At 59.1% G+C, this 19,131-nt stretch overlaps 2 long non-coding RNA genes across 2 annotated transcripts in view; both read right to left on the reverse strand.

Moving 5' to 3' along the window:
- LOC142065152 (uncharacterized) overlaps nucleotides 1–19,131 on the reverse strand; it is a 76,452-nt gene that overhangs the window by 7,691 nt on the left and 49,630 nt on the right. The gene's annotated exons all lie outside the window — the stretch shown is intronic.
- Nucleotides 8,457–11,197, reverse strand: LOC142065322 (uncharacterized). The gene is made up of 2 exons (XR_012663351.1): nucleotides 10,960–11,197; nucleotides 8,457–8,738 (listed from the first exon to the last, which is right to left on the reverse strand). It is a non-coding gene; the product is annotated as an uncharacterized LOC142065322 (long non-coding RNA).

Below are 19,131 nucleotides of genomic sequence, written 5' to 3' on the forward strand. Positions count from 1 at the left end.
ATCAGTCACATCTTCCCTCCAGTACTACACAGACTCACCTTCTTACAGCGCTCCCCTGGGCCCTCCTCCGTTGCCCTGCACGACTCATCCATCTGCACCTGGAAAAACAGCGTTACTGAACAAGTCACCTGGAGGCACAGCAACAGCTTAACCATTCCACAGCTCTTGTGCCCACGTAGGAATACCATCTAGAGCCCAACTACAGCCTGCCGTTAAAGGAAATGCATTAAATCAAACGTTAAGCCCTCGCACGTACAAGCCGGAACAGCAAAAACACCGCACGCTCGCACACCCAGGGCGCAGCCCGACGGAGGTCCACGCGCACCTCGCCGGTTTGATGCAGAGCCACCCAGCATCCCTGCGAGCACAGCTGCAGGCGCAACAGCAGTTTCACCTACACCCATCTCGGCGCGCAGCGCTTCTGAAGCTTTAAGCTGAAAGCCCTACCTTGACGCTTGGCCACACTAGAAGCGAGCCGTAGCTAGAACTCCACAGAAACACAGCAACACAAATTGCGCACCCACAGCGGCGACAGCTTCGCAGCTATTTAGACCTGGAACAACAGAGAAAAGTAAAACAGCTTCATCACCCGCACAGGAAAAGCAGCAGACGGAGACAAAGGGTCAGCATTCATAGCCCTTACAGAACACAGGCGTTCTCTCTCCTTCCATTCCTAAACCCATCTCTTAGGTCTAAATATCGCAGCCCTGCTGTGGCAATAGCGAGAGCAGGGAACAAGAGCCCTGCCGCCGGCCGTTTGTGCGGCAGGACACAAAAACAGAGGGACATGTTTTGCCACGCACAACCCTGAATCTCCTGAAAATTTATGTTTACTAAAAATAGCCATTGGGAACATATTCCCAAAAACATTCGGCAATGAAACTTTTATGTGTTTGACACCCGCACATTTTTTGGGAACTTGCTATTTGCTTCCTGGTTTTGCTGGTCTTCCCTCAGAAGTTCTACCTGCAGCCAAGTTATTCATTCCCACCCGCCCGACCGGTTCAAGCATTCACCTTCCTGGTATTACCAGCACATTGACACAGGCGAGCAACTTAACTGCTCTTCTAAAACTATCCAAATGACAATTACAGCCCTGAAAGAGGAGTGGAAGAGAAGAAAAGGAGAGATCAGGCAGCAAAAGTGCTCTGCAGGCTGCTGCCGGCCAACACTGCACTCTTTTGTTAAAGCCACCCCGCCCCCCCAAACGCAAACAAAAAAACCCCATGACTGTGGAATGCGTTTTTTTTCTTTTCAGTAGTCCTTTTGGAGCTCATCCCTGTCTCAGCATCTTGTCTTGTCAGAGCATGAAGTGCAGATGATCTGTATCCCGATGACATTTGCATGGGATGAATACATTTTCAGAAATAGACCAGATCCGTGAGACTCCTGTCACCTTTGTGGTTTTAACAATCGTAACTCAATTTTATTGACTGACACACTTATGAGAAAACTAATTAACTTTGAAACTTAGCCTCTCCTCGGGGAAAAAACATGTTAGACACCAAGTGAAACCGATAAACCGATTCAGAGCTCCGAACCACGATGGAGCCGGACAGAGCTGTTGTGACTTAGTTTGTATGATTAATTAATTGGTTAATAACTATTCTAAGCAGCGCAGAAAGAAGAGCTGGAACCCAAGAGGGTGCGCTGCGCTGGATCCAAAAAGCACCCTTCCTCAGAGACCCGCCTCAGGTGGCGAGTTCGCTCTGGTGCATGCCGGCCTCCCGAACTTCGGGGTCCGATGTGACCGGACCCCCACCTCCGGGGAGGGTCCTCGTACCCTGCCCAACCCCTGCTTTCCCCTGCAGCCCCCAATGCCCCCACCCCCCAGCCTGCACAAGCAGCCAAACCGGCTGCTGCTTTGGCCCCCAAACCAGCTCACTTTGGGACCGGTTCTGAGCCAAAAAGCCCAGCTGCTGAGCCTGTTCTCAAGTCCCAAAAATGCAGCACTTGACCTCTGCTCCTCAGCCCAAAACCACACCACTTAGTCCCCTCGCTCAGGCCCTCAAAACGCACGACTCGATCTGTTTTCAGGGCCCCGGCGTCAGCCACAGGAGCTGCTCTCAAGGCCCAGGAACAGAAGAGCTGTGCTCTCCCCGTTCAGGGACCAAACCAGCTGAGCCTGGCTGCGTCCCGGCCCCCTCCGCAGTCCCCACGGGCAACGCTCAGGGGCGCGGAGAGCGCAGCCACCCCACAGCCCTGCACCCCCACGGCCCACGCGGGCACTGTCGGGGAGGCCTTGGGAACTGAACTGCGCGGGCCCGGCCCCGCACCCCGGCGGGGCAGCCCAGCGCCGGCCTGGCAGCGCTTTCTTCCTGCTCTCGCAGGCCGCGTTTCCCCGGCAGCGCCGGGCCCGCACCCCAACCCCACAGGGGGCCGGGCCCAGCCCGCCTCCAGCAAACCGCGGCGGCAGCAGCCAGGGTCCTTGCCTGCCTCGCGGGCAGGGGGGGACCCGCCCGGCACCACAGGAGCCCCCGCCGGGGTCGCCGCCAGCCGCCCGACCCCGACGAGGAGCAGCCGAGAGCCGGGTGGGGCTGCCCTACTTCCCCACGGCCGGGCACGGGCTCGGCCCCAAAACACAACCACCGACCCACGAAAGCGCTCGGCCCGGGGCCACTGCTGCCCGCAACCCCCCCCCCCCCGGGGACTCCGCGGACCGGGAGACCCCCACAGCCGAAACCCGCCGACCCACAGCGCGCCCGGCCACGCGGCTCCTCACCTGCCCCCCGGCGCGGCTCCGGCTGCCCCACGGCCCGGCACGGAGCCGAACCCGCCACCGGACCATCCGCCGCCCCCCCAACGCTCCGGGATGGTTCTCGTCCCTTTTCGCTCTGACGCCTCGAGCCGAGCCGGCCCCGCTCCTCCGAGCTACTGGCGGTGCCCGCTCGGCTGCTCGGGGCCAGGCCCTGTTCTCGCCCAGCCGCGAGAAGCCGCCCCGGGGTCTCCTCGGTGCGTCAGCCCCGTGCCGTGCCGGAGCGGGGAGAGCCGGGTACGAGCGCGGAGCCCTGGGGCAGGGGTTTGCCCCAGTGCCGGCCGACTGTGTGGGGGTGTGTCGTCCCCCCCCGCCCCACGCGGGGGGCGCACACACGGTAACACCCGCGGGGCAGGGGCATCCCCGGGGAGCCGTGCAGCCGGGCTGCGCCGTAGGAGGGAAGGGTGATGTTGGTTTCCCATTTTCCCCGCAGCCTGATCCTCCCCCTCCCCCGTACTGAGTCGCCGCCACCCCCCGCCCACACCCTTCCCGCGCGTTACAGCCCGCGAAAAAAGCTTTTAACAACCCGATCGACAACACTCCCTTTATCCCTCTTCCAGCAGCAGCAGCGAGAGATTAAGCCAACTGCAGCAGAGAGGAAGAAGGCAAGGAGAGCCTTTTCAAGCAAGGGCAGGACAAAAATGCACGGCGTGGGACAGGCACAGGAGAGGCTGCATTATCTGGAAAGCACAACACCTCCCCAAACGGCAGAAAATAAGGAACGAATCGTTTCCAAGGAGCTGCAGCAAACGAATCACCTTTTTCTTTATTGCTCTCCTGCCCTTGTTATCCAAAGCGATAGGCTTCACCACCGGGCAGAAAATATCTGCCTAGATTTACACGGACAACCAGAAACAATCAAGCCACCCAGGAAAAGTTGACAGCAGAGGTATAACACATCAGCAGCTAAAACATTTGTTACGCAGCACAACTAGGCACTAAAACAAAGGCTTTCCAACACTGGAGGTCTAGAACAGGTAGACATTAGCACAGAAGCACAAGAGGCTCTGTCACCCTGCACAAATCTCCCCGAGCCTACACACGCACACGTTCAGAAGTTAGTTATCAGAAAACGCCCGACTGAGCCATTGCCACAGTCACCAGACTCACGACGTGATAACACGACATGACACACGAGGTGGGCTCAGAGTTTTAAGGCAAAAATACCTCCCCCGCCCCCCACCCGAGATCTTTCAGGCTCCAGACCTGCCATCTCCCCACACCAAACCTACCCGGCCAAAGTGCTTCAGGTGGCCCAAAACACAGTACACAGAAAATAGACGGTGAAAGCCCTACATTGTGCAAAAGCGAACGATGCCCGACCAGGCTTCTCTGCGGGGCCCGGGCCCGGCACGGAGCCCCCCCCCCCACCCCGGCCCGGGGTCGGGCCCGGGCCCGGCGCGGAGCCGCCCCCCCCCACCCCGGCCCGGGGTCGGGCCCGGGCCCGGCGCGGAGCCGCCCCCCCCCCACCCCGGCCCGGGGTCGGGCCCGGGCCCGGCGCGGAGCCGCCCCCCCCCCACCCCGGCCCGGGGTCGGGCCCGGGCCCGGCGCGGAGCCGCCCCCCCCCCACCCCCGCCCGGGGTCGGGCCCGGGCCCGGCGCGGAGCCGCCCCCCCCCACCCCGGCCCGGGGTCGGGCCCGGGCCCGGCGCGGAGCCGCCCCCCCCCACCCCGGCCCGGGGTCGGGCCCGGGCCCGGCGCGGAGCCGCCCCCCCCCCACCCCGGCGTCGGGCCCGGGCCCGGCGCGGAGCCGCCCCCCCCCCACCCCGGCCCGGGGTCGGGCCCGGGCCCGGCGCGGAGCCGGCCCCCCCCCCACCCCGGCCCGGGGTCGGGCCCGGGCCCGGCGCGGAGCCGCCCCCCCCCCACCCCGGCCCGGGGTCGGGCCCGGGCCCGGCGCGGAGCCGCCCCCCCCCCACCCCGGCCCGGGGTCGGGCCCGGGCCCGGCGCGGAGCCGCCCCCCCCCCACCCCGGCCCGGGGTCGGGCCCGGGCCCGGCGCGGAGCCGCCCCCCCCCCACCCCGGCCCGGGGTCGGGCCCGGGCCCGGCGCGGAGCCGCCCCCCCCCCACCCCGGCCCGGGGTCGGGCCCGGGCCCGGCGCGGAGCCGCCCCCCCCCACCCCGGCCCGGCGCGGGCCCGGGCCCGGCGCGGAGCCGCCCCCCCCCACCCCGGCCCGGCGCGGGCCCGGGCCCGGCGCGGAGCCGCCCCCCCCCCCCGGCCCGGGCCCGGGCCCGGGCCCGGCGCGGAGCCGCCCCCCCCCCCCGGCCCGGGGCCCGGGCCCGGGCCCGGCGCGGAGCCGCCCCCCCCCCACCCCGGCCCGGGCCCGGGCCCGGCGCGGAGCCGCCCCCCCCCCCACCCCGGCCCGGGGTCGGGCCCGGCACGGAGCCGCCCCCCCCCCCCACCCCGGCCCGGGGTCGGGCCCGGCACGGAGCCGCCCCCCCCCCACCCCGGCCCGGGGTCGGGCCCGGCACGGAGCCGCCCCCCCCCCACCCCGGCCCGGGGTCGGGCCCGGCACGGAGCCTCCACCGCTGCCCGAACTCACTCAGCAGCGCTCTCCGGCCCCTGGCCACGGCCGCGCTGCTCTCCCAGGCGGCTGCCGCAGGCGAGGGTCGGGCGCTGCCAGGCCTCCAGGAGTCCTGAGGAGCTGGCGGCCACCGCAGGGGATGGCTGCCTGCGGTCGGACTGCCGCGGTGCTCCCCGCCTAGCTCCGAGCAGTCTCCGCCGGCCACGGGCTTCCCACGCCGGGCCGCAGAGGGGCCCCGGCACCGCAAAGAGACGCCTCGCGGCGCAGCCGCCCCACGCACCCCTCCCACCTCCGCTCCGCCGCGCTGCGCCACCGGAAGCCGGAGCCCCGCGGGGCGGCCCTTAGAGGGCGGCCGGAAGGACCGGCCCCCACCGGCCCCTCCCCCGCGCCGGACCGCCCCCGCGCCCAGCCGTTGAGCGCCAGCGCCCCCTGCTGGCCGGGCCGCGCTCAGCTCGCGAGGGCGCCGTGGGCCGGGCGGGGGGGGACGCGCCGGCTCGGGGCCAGCTCCTTTCGGGGCGAGCGAGCGAGCGGGAAACCCCTGCGGGCCCCGGTCACGGCCGGGCAGAGCCGCGCGCCCTCCGAGAGCTGCTCAACGGGGCTGCCCCTCGTGACACATACCGAGCCGTCCGCGACGGGAGCGAGCAGAGGAGGAAGGGGCCGGCGGCCGCGGGGCCCTGGCCGCAGGCACGGCGGGGGGTGGGGGGCTGGGGCCCGGGGGGCCGCCCTGCTGGGTCACTGCCCTGCGCCGCACCGCGCTGGGGGCTGGGGCCCGACCGGCGCCGGGGGACCGGGGGCAGCCACGAGCAGAGGGCCTGAGCTTAGCCACGGCCAGCAGAACACCCCGAAGCGTGAGACGCTGCAAGGCCAAGGTGGTCCTTGGCAATGGGGGCGCCTGGGCTCGGCCTCCGCCTTACCCGTCCTGGGTCTGCGTGGCGTTCCAGGGGAATGGTGTTTTCCTTGTGCGGAAGGTGGGCTGGCCGGTCGGCCGTGCCCCGGCCGTTACCGATACTGCCAAAGGCGCTCGCACGCTCTGGCCCATTACTGCTGCGGTGCCGCGCTGTAGCAGAAAGAAGAGGTGTTGTGTTATCTCACAAAAAGCCTCCTATGGTCAGTTGAAGAAATAACCTCTTTCCGTGGCACTGACTCTTTTCGTACAGTCCATAGCCGGCTTTCGGCTTTTGTCTTTACAGCATTCAGTTTGCTTTCTGCCAAGCTTTCTACCTGCTGTGAAACATTTGGATGGTTTTTTCTTTTTGGTTTTTTTTCCCCCTACTTGCTCCACAACTCCCACACCAACCACCCAGCGCGGCTCGCCTTTCAGCCCCCAGACCGAGGAGCCTTGCCCTGGGACGGCCCTTACATGTCAGCAGAGTTGTTCCAGCTCTCACCCTGTCCCTACCCAGCTGAGGACGTCTGTGTCCGTGGGAGGCACCCAGAAACTCCCCTGCTGCGTGGCAGTCCCCTGCCCCGTCAGAGAAAACTGCGGCAATATCGGCTAAGTTTAAAAGCGTCGTCAGGAGGTGCAGAATATGTAAATAAAGCGGCGGTTGGCTGCCGGGTATGGGTGCAATATAAATACATTTTGTTTATAGGCCTTCGTGCCTATTCAGCGTTGAACGGCACCGCAGCCCACCCAGCCCGGGGCTCGGAGAAGGGTCTCTCCAAGGGCACAACCTAAGACAGCGCAGGAAGCCCAGCTGCCACGCTCCCAGTCGCTACGGGACGCTCGCTTACAGTTACACTAACGAGGGTACGGATGAGGCTGGAACTAGCAGAAATGCTGACTCTTCTGGCCTTTTATTTGTGGAAGGTACAGCGCGCGAGCCTCGGCGGCTCACAGGAGAAGCGTGCAGTGCTGCCTGACTCTCATTCTCAGCTCACGTACTACTGCCAAAGCTCCTGCCCTGTGCTGTGCCAGATGCCGGCTGGCGTGAGCGCCTGGGCTCCTGAGGGACCCCCTTGTCCTGAGAGCCAGAAGTACTCACTTCCCTTTGCATGAGGCCTGTAGGAGATATACCCTGCAATTTTAAAAATCTGTATCAAACGTGGCAGACTCAAAAGAGGGCATTTTTAAAAAGGCAGGTTTGTTTTCTTTTTTAACTTTACGATCTACAGCCTAGCAAAGAGCTCCCTTTCAGTGTCAGTCGCTTGGCTTTCTCCCCTACTGACGAGGTCCCAGCCTCCCGGTGAGATCTCACTGGAGATATTCTCAGTTTCCCTCGAGTACGTGGCTGCCCTGGCCCGAGGCCAGCGAAGAAGCTGACTTTGCCCGTGCCTGAATCAGCAACACGTCCAGCAGGCGACTTGCAGAGCCCAGGGAACCCTCGTAAAGAGGTTTGGGGGTGGGGCGCGCCACATCTGCGGCATCGGCCGTGGGAAAGGACCGGCGCAGTAAAACAGGTGGGTGAAACCGCGGCGCGCGCCAATACGTGCTGCTGCCTGGGGCATCGCTTTGCTGCGGGTCAAGTCAGATGCTCTCTGTAAGAGCGAGTCAGGGTAAAGGCAGCAGCAGATTTCTTTTCTGCTCATTTTAACAAAGGCTGGACGGAGCCCATAGAGGAAGGCACTACGCGTCTTGCTGGGTTTGTTTCCCGGCCTTCTCGTAAGCTGTCGCGGAAACTTGCACGAGGAAAGCCTGTGCAAGCTGATGATGACAGCCACACACGGTTGAAGAGGGAGCAGATGGTGAGAGCAGAGGTACGCGCTCAGGCTGTGCGCTGGAAGCTAATGCTAATGCTGCAAAATAAAGAGTGGATTTTCTTTTTTGGGTTTAGGTGAGCGCTAAACATTACATGTGCGTGTGTGCGTGTGTCTCTCGCAGGTTTTTGTCATACACCCCACCCTCCCACCCCAAAAAAACAACCCACACATGCCACGCGTTAAACAGTGGTTTTCCATTGTACTTAGACGTGCTTACATAGGTGTGTTGGTTTGTTACTTTTTTTAATGCAGAAACAGCAATACGATAGATTTAATACAGCTAGCAGTTAGACGGGTGTAGCTTTAGAGCGTCGGCTGTTTACAAAGCAACCGCACACCTTCTTTAACTCACAGTTTAAACAAATGAACTTGCAGTGCATCACACGTGCTTTGTACAGTCACGTTCCACACGGCAGGTCAGATGCTTCACCCTGCCTTGTCCTTGTTCCCCTGACTCCGATGGGACCGCCGAGGCCATCCTGGGGACAGCGCCGCTTTCTAGCAGCTGGGTTGCTTGCCTGGACGCCCCACAGACAAACAGTCATTTCCCCACTGAACCTCTTCTCAAATATTTTCCTACCCCTGCAGGCCCCACGTCCTTTGGTTCATATTTCCTTTTTTCCGGGCTTTATGCACAGGACCGATGATTTCCAGAAATAGAAACAGAGGCTGATTCAGTCCAGGCTAAACATTCTCTGACCTAAACCAAACTGCCTTCGAAGAGATAGCTGTACTGTAGGCACCACCTCGGGAACAGAAGTTGCCCTGTCATAAAAAAAAAAAAAAAAAAAGAAGGAAAACAAGGCATTTCAGGCTGAGGAGGCTGAACGGTGTGCTGGGGGCGGTGGGGAGTTGGAAAGAAACAGTTCAGACGATCAGAGCGAGCTTAGCGTTGCAAAGCGTGCCATTATTTTTAATTTGGCAGTCAGAAGAAAATAGATTCCGACACTGATTTCCTGTGTGCTGCGGGAGTTCTCGCCTCAGCATTCCTGTGCACCATTTTACTTTTGTGTCCCGTCTGCTTTGCTTTTGCGCTGTAGCTCTCCGGTTCTAGCTACGCTTCCCACCACCCCCGTTACTCTTTGACAAGCCCAGCTCTCACTGCGCTTCCCTTCCCGTATGCGCGTGCAGGGAAAAGCCCGCGCGTCTGCCACTACAGGACACGCTCTGGGAGGCAGGAGAGATGACGACGCTCCCTGACAGAGGACACAGCTGAGGGGCGGTCCGCCGGGGCTGGGGAGATGGCAGCACCTTCCCTCAGCTGCCCCATCCGAGCACGGGTGCAGGTGAGCGCTGAGGAGAGACAAGCAGGCAGGAGCCGCAGAGCGAGAGAGAAAATAAAATTCACGGGTGGGTGCTACTTACGTCTCATTTGTAGCGCAAGGGATGAATTCTCAGCACATTCTTGGAGCTGCCCCTTTGGGACTCACGGAGAAGAGGGAGGTTGGCCACGCGGTGCAGCCCAGCTCTGCTTCCCCTAAATGGTTTTACTGTTCAGGTGTTGCCCTAATCTGGCCGGTACCCCTGCAAAGAGTTTGGGATTTCTGCTGCCTCTCCGGGCCAGCCGCAGACCCTGACTTCATCGCAGCGAATGACCCTGCACTCCTCAGAGCGGTTGCCGAGTCACATCCCGCTGCCTTCCCTGCAGAACTGGAGACCCTTTTTCAGCCCTTGCCCCCTCTTCTCTCAGCTCGTTGCCCATCCCTTTTTCAGGGCCAGCACCGATCCTGCCTCCAGCTCGCCCTGTCTCCACCTGCGAGCGCCCAACACGAGCTAAATGTCTCCTCAAGGATGCACGGAAGAGACGCGCAGGCAACCCAGCACAGACCCCCTGCAAACATCTTCTTTCCATTTTCTTTCCTCTCCTGACACGAAGAGATGACTTAGGAAAAGCGTACTGCTCGCATTTCACCTGCACTGCTTCTACTTTCACTTTCGCTCTCCTTGGCAGTAATTAATAGCAGTGGTTGGGGAGGGCTGGGGCATTCCCCCAAAGCGGCTGCAGTTACATCCGGGCGGTTGTGGCACTCCATTAGCTTTGTCATTTTAAATCTAAATCTTCTGGAATTGTTAGTTCTCGTCAGGAATCACCCGCACCTGCAAATTTTCTTAATGCCTACGCTTGAACCCAGCCACTGTTTAACAGCTCACCTTTATTTCTGTTCATTTAAGAATCTAAAGCTTCGTTTACTGCTTGGGTTGGAAGCAGGAGCTGTCGCTGCCTCTGAACTTTCTAACAGCCCTGTTACAATTTCAGTATTACCCACTCCCAATTTAGCTTTCCAGTTCAATTTTCATTGTAGATTCTAAAACTGTCCTTATTTTGTTTCTGATCAGGAGTCATTAATGCCTGCAGTTGATGTAATAACGGCTGTATTTAGATTGAGCTATTAATGACTCGCAACTCTATTTATGGCATAAAAAAGGACTGCCTTTATTTTTTTTTTAATTACAGATTAGGAATAATGACTGCCTGGTTTGCTCAGTAATAGCTGCGATTAAATTTAGTCACGACTCCTCCCTAAATAAAATGTATTTATTTGCACTCTAACAATTTAACCTTCCCTTTACCGGTCAGGGGCACCGACAAGTGCCCGTGCGTACCTCCGCTCCCCCTGCGCCGGCTCCCCAGGGAACAGCCTCTTACCCTGACCAGAGCCTGCAGCGGCCCGTTGTCGTCCCAGCTCCTCGCCCTCGAGAAAGCGGCCACCTGAAGCGGCAGCAGATCCGCTGCTGCCCAAAGGGGACGGAAATGGCGTGGGGTAAATGATAATATGAAATGATAAATGAATGAAATGATCTCACAAGGGGGAAGAAAACCAGCAAAGCAAAAAACAAACCCCAAACAGAACACCATACCACTAAACCGTCTCACCGCCCCCTCAGCGCCCGAAACAACATCCCGGGAGAAAAAAAGCACAGCAGGCCACAAGGGACCTTTCTAGTACAGATGCTGCCAAAGAGTGCCAAGCTCTGGAATCCTTACCTCAGGCAACGCCTCCGCTTCTCTAAACGCCAGAGCACGCCTGCCCGGGGGGCTGAGACAGCCCCAAAGCTGCGACCGCCCGAGGGAACACGGGAGCACCGACGGCAGAGAAGCCCAGGGGCAGCAAGAGCTGCCCGAGCCCCGGCTGGGGCTCTTCGACCCCCGGGCCCCGCCCCCGCCCTTCCCACAGCGCCCCGCAAAAGGGGCGGGCCGAGCCCACCCGAGGGATGAAGGCTGGCAGGGTGGCAGCAGAGAGCAAAGTGCACCGCACAGCACCAAAGTGGGTGGGTGGGGCCAGGTGGGTCAGACATCAGACGGCCCGCCTGCCCATCGCCGGGGGCAGGGCCCGTTGCTAAGAGCGTGGCGAGGGGTATCAGGACCGCCCTCAACGGGCTATCGCAAGGGGTCAACACCTGTCGCTAGGGGCTGTGCCTACACGGTTCCGGCCCCCACGGTGACGTCACCACGTAGCGTGCGGGGGGTCACTAAGTGGCGTGGAGAAGTGAGCGCGGCAAAATGTCGCTACAGCCCGTGCACGGCTGCTGGCTGCAGTACCGCAGTTTGGTCGCACGGTGGCAGCAGAGAGCTAAAAGGTCGCCACTGCGCATGCGCGGCTGCCCACCTGCGGTACGAGGGTTTGGGCGCTTGGTGGAAGTAGGGGGCAGAAAATAAAGCGCCACCGCGCATACGGAACTGCCTGGCTGCAGTACCGGCATCTGCTTGCACGGTGGGAGCAGCGACCAGAGGAAAACTTCAGCCTGGGGAACGGGCAGCTTCCCGTCTGCAGTACCCGGTTTTGATCGACCGGTGACTGCCGCGATCGGGTAAGGGGCGGGTGGAAATCTCTACCAGGGTAGCGCAGCTCCCGCCTGCAGTCCCGGGGTTCGGTCGCTTGGTGGAAGCAGCGAGCAGAATACAAAGGGTGGCCACTGCGCATGCGCGGCTGCCCACCTGCAGTACCGCTGTTTGGTCGCACGGTGGCAGCAGAGAGCAGAAAGAGGCGCCACTGCGCATGCGCGGCTGCCCACCTGCAGTACCGCTGTTTGGTCGCACGGTGGCAGCAGAGAGCAGAAAAAGGCGCCACTGCGCATGCGCGACTACCCACCTGCCCTACCTCGGTCTGATCGCACGGTGGCAGCAGAGAGCAGAAAGAGACGCCACTGCGCATGTGCGACTACCCACCTGCAGTACTGCTGTTTGATCGCACGGTGGCAGCAGAGAGCACGAAGAGACGCCACTGCGCATGCGCGGCTACCCACCTGCAGTACCGCGGTCTGGTCGCACGGTGGCAGCAGAGAGCAAAAAGGCGCCACTGCGCATGCGCGGCTGCCCACCTGCAGTACCTCGGTCTGATCGCGCGGTGGCAGCAGAGAGCAGAAAGAGGCGCTACTGCGCATGCGCGGCCGTCCACCTGCATTACCGCGGTTTGGTCGCACGGTGGCAGCAGAGAGCAGAAAGAGACGCCACTGCGCATGCGCGGCTACCCACCTGCAGTACTGCTCTTTGATCGCACGGTGGCAGCAGCGAGCACAAAAAGACACCACTGCGCATGCGCGGCTGCCCACCTGCAGTACCTCGGTCTGGTCGCACGGTGGCAGCAGAGAGCAGAAAGGCGCCACTGCGCATGCGCGGCCGCCCACCTGCAGTACCGCGGTCTGATCGCACGGTGGCAGCAGAATGCAGAAAGAGACGCCACTGCGCATGCGCGGATACCCACCTGCAGTACCCGGGTTTGATCGCACGGTGGCAGCAGAGAGCATGAAGAGACGCCACTGCACATGCGCGGCCGCCCACCTGCAGTACCCGGGTTTGATCGCACGGTGGCAGCAGCGAGCAGAAAAGGCGCCACTGCGCATGCGCGGCTGCCCACCTGCACTGCGAGCGCTTGGGCGGTCGGTGGAAGCAGGGGCAGAAAGTAAAGCGCCACTGTGCATACGGAACTGCCTGGCTGCAGTACCGGCATCTGCTTGCACGGTGGCAGCAGCGACCAGCGAAAAAACTTCACCCTCGGGAACGGGCGGCTGCCCGTCTGCAGTACCCGGTTTTGAGCGCTCGGTGACTGCCGCGAGCAGGGTAGCGCAGCTCCCCCCCCGTGCTGTTCCGCGGTTCGGTCGCTCGGTGGCAGCAGCGAGCACAAAAAGGCGCCACTGCGCATGCGCGGCTGCCCACCTGCAGTACCGCTGTCTGATCGCACGGTGGCAACAGAGAGCAGAAAGAGGCGCCACTGCGCATGCGCGGCCGCCCACCTGCAGTACCGCGGTTTGATCGCTCGGTGGCAGCAGCGAGCACAAAAAGGCGCCACTGCGCATGCGCGGCTGCCCACATGCACTACGAGGGCTTGGGCGGTCGGTGGAAGCAGGAGCAGAAAGTAAAGCGCCACTGTGCATACGGAACTGCCTGGCTGCAGTACCGGCATCTGCTTGCACGGTGGCAGCAGCGACCAGCGAAAAAACTTCACCCTCGGGAACGGGCGGCTGCCCGTCTGCAGTACCCGGTTTTGAGCGCTCAGTGACTGCCGCGAGCAGGGTAGCGCAGCTGGCCCCCGCTGTTCCGCGGTTCGGTCGCTCGGTGGCAGCAGCGAGCAGTGACACATCGTCGCCACTGCGCATGCGTTTGTTCTGGGTGCGGTACCGCACTTTGGCCGCACGGTGGCAGCAGGGTCCACCATCGCCACTCCGCATGCGCGATTCCCGGCTGCCGTAGCACAGCACGGCGGCAGCGGCACGACGTCCGTGACTCTTCTCTGGGGCAAGACCCGCGCCGGCTCTGGGTCACGTTCGCCGGGATAACGGAACTGTTACTGCGTGCGCAGAGCTCATGTTTCTCTGCACCTTCCCCACTCCCGCAGCCCCAGCAGTGTCAGTCGTTGCCTCCGCACCGCCCACCACCAAAGTGCCTCGAGCATTTTAGTCCTTCCGTCTCGACTGCTTTAAAAATCAGGTGGCCGTTACCGTCCTCCCTCCTGCCCCACTCACCCCCACCCCACGCCCTAGGGAGGAGAAGCAGCACAAACGACCTGGGGAGAAAGGTCCCCTTTCCCACCCCCCACCCCCCCCGGAGTGAGCCCCATCAGTTGCTGTAGGCCTGCGGCATCAGGGCTGTGACAGGGAGAGCAGCAAGTCAACAGGTCCTAGAGGGTTAAAGAAGAAAATCAATCAGGGGAACACAGCTGCCCTTCCGAAGGCAGGCTGCCTGGGGTGAGGGGGGCAGCTGTGCGTCAGGGCACAGGGCAGCCAGGCAGACCAGGTGCCAGTGGCTGACCTGCAAAGGACTTGTGCACTGCTGAGCCTTGGGCTTCGTTGGCTTGGCAGCGCCTCGCCTCGCCTCTGCACTGCCAGGACCCTGCTCTGCTCATCCTGCGTAAGCATAAGGCTTCAGCGAGCACAGAACAGGAGGCCAGGGAGAGGGAGGACGTCACCGGGGGAAAAAAAGTCATGCGGGGGGGCCGTGTCAGGGGAAAGCGTTTGGGAGGGCACAGACACACGCAGAGGGAGGGCGGGGGAGGAGGCGGACACCGCTGGACAGGGGCATGTCTGGGCAGACACGCCATGGGGAACATGCATGGGGATGACTGACACCAGGGGGTCCCCCCAGGATAATCCACAACGGGCAACTCACCTGGGCTAACCTGCAGCAGATGATCCGCTCCAGATAACTGACCCGCTCCGGAGAATCCATTCCAGAGAAGCCCCAGCAATGCCCCTCAAACTGCCGGTGTTTCACCCCAAATTTTCCCCAGTTTAGGGTTTTCGGTGGGTTTATTTAGTTTTGGTGATTTCCGGTTGGATGGTTTGGCTTTTTTTGTTGTTGTTCGGGTTACTTTGGTTTTGTCCGTTTGGGGTTTTTTTTTTTTGCTTTTCCATAAGGTAAAAGTTGGGATTGCTTTTCCAAACGGTTCACTTCCGGGTTTTTTTCACCCTTTCCACAACATTGAAATTGGCGATTTTTTGCTTTTGTGCATGAGAATGGTTAGCAGGGTTCCGCCCCCCCACCCCCGCTTTTTCTACCCCCCTCCTTTCCAACTGCACAAACCCAGCAGGAGTGGGCTTTCCCAAGAGCCCCGAATTGTTTTCTTTCCCCCAAACCTGTTTGGGGTTTTTCACCCCCCATTGCAGACCCAGACTCAGGGACTTTGGAGTGTGTGTCTGCCCTGGCAGCAGCTCCCAGGCTGCCTACGCAGCCCCAGAGGGGAAAGTCCCCATTTGGGGGAATCGGCCCCAAATCGGGATGGGAGAAGGAGAACGGGGAAGGGGCAGCATTTGAAAGCGCTTTTGTGCCTTCAGTTGATTGGGGGGTGGGCTGTGTGTCTAATTTTTAAATCTTCTCTATAAACATCTCTATCAACGTGGTTTCTTTGCATTTTAAAACCTTACATAGCATAGACATTTGCACTATGTGTCTACTTACACATCCTTACGGAGTACATCTATATTTTATATACACTATCTGTTTTACATTTACATACAACATCTGTTTAGACTTAGCTATTATATTTACACTTACACCTATTTAGGCTATTTACACTTACACAGAATATCTCTTTACACATACCTGTTTAGACTTCCATATTAACACGTACATGAAACAGCTATTTAGGCTAGCTATCTGCTTACTTACCCTTTGACACTTCAATCTTTTTCGACTTCTCTATTTAGACATCTACTTACAGTTATACCTCGGCTTATTTCACTCTATATAACCTCTATTTAGATTACAAATCTACTTAGACTATGTAACACACACTAAGCGTAGATGCTCGCTCTAGTCAGACTTTCTTCTGCTTTGAATTCCTTCATCTATCCTTTTCACTTTAAACTCCTTTATTTTTTGATCTAGATATATAGACGGTCGAGTTACTTTTGTGTTTTAAAACCCTGCATCTCGATGCAGAATTTTTGTATCCCGAAATCCGTTATATAATATAGGAGAGATAAGTTCTTATCTCAAAATCCCTTTATGCATCTATAAATTAATATTACACATGTCAATATATATAAGAGGTTTTTGTAATAGCCCCCCTGAATTTTCAGGCATTTTGGGGCTGTAACCCCCCTTTTTGGGGGGGAACCCCTACATGACGCCCCCACTCACCTGTTCCTCTGACGCATTATCAGCTCCCCCAGTGACACCGGGGCACCCCACATGACATCATCACACCCCCCCCAGGACTCCCCCAATTTTATTCACCCCCAAGAAGGGCACTAAACAAGGGAACCTGCTCCAACCTGCAGCTCATTACTTTAATAGTGCCATTTACAAAGGTACACGCACACCCCTCCCACACCCCCCAGAAAAGGGGGAGCTCTGCTAAAATCTAAAAGGTGGGGCAGCCCCCCCAAACAGCTGCAGCCCCCCCCAGCCCCTGTCCGCAGGCTGGCGGCTGCCCCACGGCAGAGCAGGAGCGTGCCAGAGGACGGTGTCACGTCTCTCTCGGGCTCCGCTCGGACATGTTCCCGCACTGGGACGGGCTCCCCGGGGTGACAAACAGCCCCGGTCCCTGGGGGCCCCGACTCTCCCCACCGGGCAGCCCTCGCGGCCGCACCTGCGGGGCACCCGCTGGAGACAGAGCCAGGAGCCTCCAGGCAGAGGGATGGCCCCTTACCTTCACCACGCTTAACAACCGGCAGGCATCTCTTGAGCATCACGAGACACTTAGACGACATCTGAAAAACAGAAATCCCAAACTATATTTCAGCACGTTAATAAAATAGCACAGAAGAAAATGGAGGAGCTCAGTCAGCATAAGGGGTAGGAAGGAAATTGAGCCGCAGCAAGATTCCAGGCAAACGGGTCACGTCAAAACACAACACATCCTTTAAAAGCTAGAGTGATTGGAACGCTTGAAAACGGTATTAAGACTAACCGATACCATTTTGAACAGATCCTTCGCGTAACACTGAACGCTCTGGCTGGTGCTGGAAAACGTCACATCCCTTCCTTACGGCACCGCTGCGGGGAGATAACCCCGTGAGGCTGCGGGGCAAAGTTGTACCGGAACCGGAACCTCCGCTTACAGACCCACCGCAGCAGCTACAGCCCTCGCCCTGCCGCCGCACGTCTTGCTGCCTGGCTCCACGAAGCCTGAAGTGAAGCGTGTCAAACTTGAAAGAGTAACGTAAAAAATTAAGAATAAATCTCAGTAATTCACTTTGTGCTGAGAAGGCGGGCGCGTGTTTACGCGCATCCAATATGAGCGTCTAGGCTCTAAAAGCTTTCCATTTTCCTTCTGCGTTCATTCAACTCGCACAGCCGTTCACGCCCGCCATAAGATTATCTATCTCCAAAATACACAGCAGCAACGTGACTGGGGGGTTTTGGCGCGTTACGGAGTCGGGAGGGACGTCCGCCCGGCTGCCCCGCCCAAGAGATGCTGCTGAACTGCCAGGGAACCGCGCGTCGAAAGCGAGACTGAAATAAAATACTTAAGAGCGCTCCCTCAAAATACCGGCAGGAAACACCCCCCCACAACATTCAGTCGCCCCTCATTAAATATTTACAACAAATACCTACCTGCTTAAGTACACCTAACAAATCGTACCCTACATCTGCTTGGCAGTTACAGCTGAAAGAGCGCAAGTCACGTCGTAAATCAGACGATGTTAGCTTTTTTTTAAACTTTCATTTATGACGGAAGAATCGGTGAGTGAAGAGATCCCCGATACAGTTTTACTTTTTTTGGGGGGAAAAAAATAATACCACAACAAAAAACCACACAAATCAAATCCCCTGTGTTGCAATACATGGGGCTACCAAGAAGGACCGGCAGACCTGCTAATGCGTTCGGCTGTACCGAAGCATGCAGGGGAACCGCATTTTATGGTATCTCGACTGTTACAACTGAGAACCCAAGCACTACCAATGCCATCAACCTTTGGAGTATGTGCTGTGCTTGGATCTCCGCAAGGACCATGGATTTTTTTATCTTTAAAAAAAAGCAATACTTTGCAAGTCTTGTGCTGATGAGTTCTGCTGACAAAGACACTGTCTCTAAGATGCACTCTGATGGCAAGTTCATAGAATGCAACCTCACTGAATAAGAAATATCTCAATTCTTCAAAATCTCTTCCTAACAAAAGTCACACCGTGGGGCTTTCAGATGGGTCAGATTATGCATCCTTTCACAACAAGAAACACACCAGCTAACCAGGATATTCTTGCAGTGGCCAGGTGCCTCTTCATCATGTAAAAAAGGAAAAAACCCAGAGCCAGCAATAAGTATCACACAGGTCAACACAGATCTCTTCCAGAGCACCCCCCTCATCAAAACGAACATGCCCATCGGCTCACCTGCTCTGCACAGATTCCAGCATCACACCCCGCTTCCGTCATCGCTTGTGGCACCAAACGTATCAACACACAGTAAACTACCGTTACGCTCGTGAGAAATCACCGCCCCGTGACTTCCTCATTACTACCCAGCTCACTTCTAATGCTCATACGCCGTTCCAAAGACGGCCCACGTGTTACCTACAAAACTGAAGAGCTCGACGACGGACCACAGCATTCTCTGGTCTTAGATGCTGGCCGCTGCCCCACCTTCTCAGACCTCTCATAGGCGTGCGGCAGCAGCACTCCGAGCCTGCCAGCGGCACCTGCAAAAAGCCAAGCGAAAAGGCACCTCCTGAGATGCTGCCCGATGCCACAGCCTGCCCGCACCGATCCCCGTCTCGCACCCCTTTCCCTCGACAGCCTCCCACCCGGCCTACGTCACTTGCAGCTGAACACGGCACCTCGCCCGCCGTCCGTAACACCCAAACGACACGCGTTGCTTATAACTTCACCAGCAACACAACACCTCAGAAAAGAGCTGCTACTTCAGCCCACCAATCACCACTCGCCTTGCTCGACTTGCCTCCTTTGCTCATTGCTACGCTACTTCAAACCCGAAACAAAAGACAAATGCAAGGAGCAACGGAGTCATAGAGCCATCGGTCACATCTTCCCTCTATATACACCACGCACCAACTCACCCGCTTACATCGGTCCCCTCAGTTCCCCTCCGTCGCCCTGCACGACTCGTCCCTCGGCATCTCCAAAACCAATACGAAACAAGTCGCCTGGTTGCACAGCAGTACCTTAACTGTTCCTGAACACCGACTATAACCTGCCATTAAAAACAAACATATGACATCAAACATGAAGCCCTACGCACGTACAAGCTTGAACACCCTG

The sequence above is a fragment of the Phalacrocorax aristotelis genome, chromosome 16, assembly GCF_949628215.1.
Source record: "Phalacrocorax aristotelis chromosome 16, bGulAri2.1, whole genome shotgun sequence".
NCBI lineage: Eukaryota > Metazoa > Chordata > Aves > Suliformes > Phalacrocoracidae > Phalacrocorax > Phalacrocorax aristotelis.